General features: G+C 40.2%; 1 long non-coding RNA gene across 1 annotated transcript in view; it reads right to left on the bottom strand.

Moving 5' to 3' along the window:
• Window positions 1-233: 233 nt before the first annotated feature.
• The window catches only part of LOC140718750 (uncharacterized), a 54204-nt gene continuing 48437 nt past the window's right edge, over window positions 234-6000 (bottom strand). Inside the window, exons 2-3 of the long non-coding RNA XR_012096779.1 lie at window positions 3453-3604; window positions 234-1164 (exon numbers count right to left, since the gene is read on the bottom strand). This is a non-coding gene — a long non-coding RNA (uncharacterized lncRNA). The remainder of the gene's footprint in view (window positions 1165-3452; window positions 3605-6000) is intronic.

The following is a 6000-nucleotide window of genomic DNA, read 5'->3' as shown; positions in this document are numbered from 1 at the left end:
GAATATATACAAGCGAATGTGAGATTTGCAAAATACAAAGCAGGAAGGCATGCCTGGCAGAGACAAACAAAAAAAAATATATGCTCTTCAGTTCATGTAATTTCCCCTGATATGTACCTCAGGAACATCAAGTTTTCACACTAGAGTTACCAAACTGTATGCAGAGACTCTACTGCCCAGTGAAATTATGTCCGTGCATCATCAATGATTTAAAACCCGCTGGAAATAGTTCAATTCAGATTCATTTATTTAACACACATGTACATCAAAAAATACAGGGAAATACACTGTTAGCATTAACAACCAACACAACCTTAGGATGTGTTGTTTGTTATTGCAACAATAGATTGTGCTAGGCACACTCACCAATTTCAAAGACCCGAGCACTAGCCTTGGACTTCAGTCTTGCCAATGTAGGGAGTCACTTGGGGGTGGGGGGGGGGGGGTTGCTCATATAATTCAGCAGTTAGGTGCCACAATTGTCTAGTGGTTAGCAAGATGATATCACAGCTCGGCACTTCGGAGTTTGGAGTTCAATTCCAACGTCATCTGTACTTCCTCCTCATGAAATGTGCAGGCTTCCTTTGGGTTCTCCGGTTTCCTCCCACAGTTCAAAGCTGTACCAGTTAGTAGGTTAATTGGTCATGGTAAATTGTTGGTGCGTGGCCTTCACTTGTGCCAAGATGATGCTACTCTCCAGGTGGAGGAGCAACACTTTATATTCTGTCTGGGTAACCACCAATCTGATGGAATTATTATTGATTTCTCCCCCTCCCTTCTTCTATTCCCCACTTTTGTTTCTTACCTCTTCTCGCCTGCCTATGACCTCCTCCTGGTGCTTCTCCTCCTTTCCTTTCTACTTTGGTCCACTCTCCTCTCCTATCAGATTCCTTCCTCTCCAGCCCTTTATCTTTCCTACTGACCAGTCTTTGCCTATCACTTTCTAACTATACTCCTCCCCCTCCCCTCACCTTTTTATTCTGGCATCTTCCCCCTTCCTCTCCAGTCCTGAAGAAGGGCCTCGGTCAGAAACTTTGACGGTTTATTCACTTGTATAGATGCTGCCTGACCTGCTGAGTTCCTCCAGCATTTTCTGTGTGTGTTACTTTGATTAAGAAAAATCACTTTGAGCTTTGAATGTTGAACTCTGAGGTCCATTAGCATCTGGAAGAAGAAACAGAGTCAATATTTCAGTTCAATGATGCTTCACCCAATTTGATTTTATTTAGCGATACAACATGGAATATGCCCTTCCAGTCCTTCGAGCCACACCACCCGGCAACCCCCAACAAACCCAATTAACCCTAACCCAATCAGGGGACAATTTACAATGACCAGTTAACCTACTTGGTATGTCTTTGGACTGTGGGAGGAAACCGGAGGACACAGAGAAAACCCACACATTCCACGGAGAGGATGTACAGAGAGTCCTTACAGAGCAGTGATGGAATTGAAGCTCAAACTCTGGTATGTCCCTGGCTGTAATAGCATTGTGCTACTTTGGTGCCTCTGTTATTGCTATAATCTAAGGTGAATCTTACATTACTGAAGTATCTGGGGATGCAGTGAGACAATGGTGCAACCTTAGTGCACTTAATCCTTTTGCCCTAGGGTCCGACTGAGAAATCAGCTAGATCTCACATACGTGCACAAGAGCAGTTGCTTATTATTTGCTTAGGCAGGAGTGGCAATTATGCTGGATGTATTCCGTGAATAACAAACTGTGAAATTCAGCACCAGACAAAGAGATTATACGGCAATGTTTATAACCCTGCTTTTCATAAAATAAAATCCTGTTTCATGATTACAACTTTAAAGCTGTCTGCTGCAGTAAAAATAATTACCTTGAAAGAAGAATGATTCAAAAATAGGTAGCTCAATTAAATAAGCCAGAATCATTCAATGTGGGGCTTCTAAATAAAAGTAACACTTCAAATCAGGTAAAGTGCTTTAAAATCTGCACTTTTTGCTTTATTTAATTCTAAGTTCCAAAATAACTCTAACTGTGTATAATTAGTGTCTCATTTCCCAAAACACCACAATTACAGTAGTATGTGTTCATTTCACAGCAGATCTGTCCCTCAGTCCAATTGCAGGCTGATTGGTTGCAAGGATCTCATGTGCTTGAGTGTCAAGCAGACTGAAACAGACTTGATGTTTAGTATGTGAAGGTAGTGATCAGTTGTATTAATATAACTAAGTCTATTTTTAGAGGGAAAAAAAGGTGGCAGATAATCTCAATTCTATAAATTGTCCTCTCTGTCCCTCCTGTCTTCTCCATTTTTATTCCTAGTTCTTTTTCCATGTCAGTGACAGGATCTGAGGAAGTGCCAGAGTCTAGTTAGACTTGACTGATCTACCTCCATCTGAGAAAACTCCTGGACACCAAATAATCCTGACTTGGGTTTTTGTCTGTGTGGAATTTGCATGTTCTCCCTGTGACTGCTTGGGTTCCCCCAGATACTCCAGTTTCTTTCCACATTTCAAAAGGTGCAGATCGGCAGCTTAATTGGCTACCAGATGTTTTACTGCATGTGTGAGTGGAAGGACCTGTAAGGAGATGATGAGAATACAGGGAGAATATAAATGCGATTAATGTTGAGTGTCTCTGACTTACTGGGCCAAAGGGACTGTTTCCATGTTGTATCTCTTCCCTGATACTATCAATAAGTACCTGGCATAGGAAGGGTTTAGAGGTTTTCAGTATTACTTACTTACTTATTTATTATGATTTGTCATTTTTTGTATCTGCATAGCATGTCTTCTTTTGCATATTAGTTTTTTGCCAGTCTTGATTTGTGTGTAGTTTTTCATTGATTCTATTGTATTTCTTTGTTCTGCTATGAATGCCTGCAAGAAAATGAATCTCATGGTCGTATATGGTGACATTTACGTACTTTGGTAATAAGTTTACTTTGAACTTTGAATATGGCCAAACGCAGGGAAATGGGGATAGCTTGGTGGGTACCATGGTGGCATGGTTCAAAGTTCAAGTTTATTATCAAAGTTACATACAATATACAACTTCATGAGTTGGGCCAAGTGACCTGTTTTCATGTTGTAATATTCCATGGCTCCATAATTCTTATCTCATCTGTTGAGCAACAGCATTGAAAATCAAACATTTATTTCCTACAATGTTTTTATGTTTAAAATGAAGTGACAAATGAATCCCTAGCTCTTGCACTCAAAAACAGAAGAGTAAGACTTAGGTTGCTGAAAATAGAGATCATTCTTGATGTGCCCTTTAATCAGATAAGATTCAGATTAATTCAACTCTCTATATCAATATACTATGATTTTTTAAAATTTATTTATTTATATCGCAATACAGCATAGAGTAGGTCCTTCTCTAGCCATGCTGAGAAGGAGCCATGCTGGCCCAGCAACCCCACAATCCCGACTAACCCTACTCCAATCATGGGACCATTTATAATGAACAATTAACCTACCAGGTACATCTTTAGACGGTGGGAGGAAACCTGAAGACCTGGGGGAACCCACGCATTCCACAGGGAGGACATACAGATGCTCCTTCCAGAATGGCACCGGAATTGAACTCCATCCTCCGGGGTCACTCTAACCGCAATGCTCCCACGGCACCCTGAATGAGAGTCAGCCAGTAATTGGAAGGTTTTTCCAAGGACAGTGCATTTGAGGTACTGCATCTAAGTGACCATCAATTTTACATTAGTCAGCATTTCATTGCTGGTCTAATAGCAGTAACGGTTATTTTCTTTGGCAATGCACCAAAGGCACACAGTGCCTTATTATTTCAGAGGTATTTTGAATCTTTTCCCAAATCTGAACTATTTAAGCCTCACTGTTTATTCAGTGTCTGGACACTAAGGTGGGAAGTTGGAATGAGAATAATACTCACCAATAAAATATAACAAATGTTGGACATGAAGATTATCTGTTGACTCTGAAGTCATTCCTCACAACTTACACATTATCAGAAAATCAGAGACTACTAGCTTTTATTTATCAGATATTGTGAAGGACATTCTTTCTTCCTGTAGCATATTAGTGAAACTGGTTTTTAATGGTAATTCTAAAGGAATTTAATTATAAATGGGATCAGGGCAACTGGAATCCATCGATGCTGATTATTATTGGACGTTCAAATGAGAAGCCTCAGCCACTGAGTACAAATGAAAATCATCATCAAAACATTTTATCTTAGTTGAACTATTGCAAAGCATCAGCACAGTTATGCAACTAGACACATTGTATGCAATAAAAACTGATTGATTCTTTCTCCAAATTCCTACATGATACAAGTAGTCTGAAATTATATTTGTGTTCAGCTTCAAACCGTCAACCATAACCACAAAACATTTCAGAGGAAGAAACACTTTCAAAAATATTTGTTGTCCAGTGATATTTATGACTGAATTATATTAACACAGTGCTGTTACCTGTTACTTTTTTTGTTTCTCTGAATCAGAAATTGCTGAACCATGAGCAATTTTCCATCAACCCTTTCAGCACTGATCTCTAGATGTGCTTTCTATGGAGTTAGTGGACATCTCATAAGTTTCACTTGATCTATGCATCATCCCTATCTACTGTTCCAGCCAGAACCTACTAAAGTTTACTGTAATTTGTACAAGTTCGGAGTACAGGTACAATGAAGAACTTGCTTGCAGCTGCATCTCAGGTGCATAGATTTTACCAACACACAGACCATAAGATATAGGAGCAGAGTTAGCCCAGTTAGCCCGTGTAGCCTGCTCTGCAATTCAATCAAGGTTGAATTTTTTCAAACCCATTTTTCTGCCTTCTTCCTATAAACTTTAGCCATTCTGTCCTTCCATCACGGTTGATTTATTATCCACCTCAACCCCATTCTCCTGCCTTCTCCCCTTAACCATTTACATCCTTACCCACCATGAACTTATCACCTTTCCCTTTAAATATACCCAATGACATGGCCTCCACAGCCATCCATGGCAATTAATTCGACAGATTCACCACACTCTAGCTAAAGAAATTCCTCCACATCTCTGTTCTAAAGGTTGTCCTTATATTCTGAGGCAGTGCCTTCTGACCTTAGAGTCGCTTACATTCTCTCCACGTTCACCCTATCCAGAGCCTCCAATATTTAGCAGATTTCAATGAGATTTCAACTGAGATTCCAATGAGTACAGGCCCAGAGCCATGAAACACTCCTTATTCTCTAGAAACCAGTGTGCTTGAAAACCCAAGGACATCAGCAGTTTCTGAGAAACTCAAACCATCCTGTCCAGCACCAACAATCATTCCACAGTCAAAGTCACTTAGATCACATTTCTTCCCCATTCTGATGTTTGGTCTGAACAACTGAACCTCTTGACCATGTCTGCATTCTTTTTATGCATCCAGTTGCTTCTACATGATTGGCTGATTAGGTAGTTGCATTAATGAGCAAGTGTACAACTGTACCTAATAAAGTGGCCACTGAGTAAAAATAGTCACAGCGCAAAAATATGTGAAGCATGTGTACAATAATATTTGTACAATATCTTTGAAAACCCAGATTTAATGTCTTTCATACCATGTTACTTTTTTTAGTCAACTCGACAGAGACCCTTCACATGCCTGATTGTCACCATTCTAAGAATTCCATTTAAGTTAAGTTCCTGCTAGCCTACAGAATGCTTCCAAAATTTTCTGCACTTTGATCAAATGGATAGCCAAAGACATTTTCCCAGCATGGAAATGGCTGACACAAGGGGGATGTGATTGGAAGATAGTGTAGACAATAGATGCAGAAGTAGACCATTCGGCCCTTCGAGCCTGCACCGCCATTTTGAGATCATGGCTGAACATCTACTATCAATACCCGGTTCCTGCCTTGTCCCCATATCCCTTGATTCCCCTATCCATAAGATACCTTTCTAACTCCTTCTTGAAAGCATCCAGAGAATTGGCCTCCACTGCCTTCCGAGGCAGTGCATTCCAGACCCCCACAACTCTCTGGGAGAAGAAGTTTTTCCTTAACTCTGTCCTAAATGA

This window comes from Hemitrygon akajei, chromosome 30 (genome assembly GCF_048418815.1).
Source record: "Hemitrygon akajei chromosome 30, sHemAka1.3, whole genome shotgun sequence".
Taxonomy (NCBI): Eukaryota; Metazoa; Chordata; class Chondrichthyes; order Myliobatiformes; family Dasyatidae; genus Hemitrygon; species Hemitrygon akajei.
The sequence above is the reverse complement of the archived record's forward strand: the minus strand, read 5'-3'. Positions and strand labels throughout refer to the sequence as shown.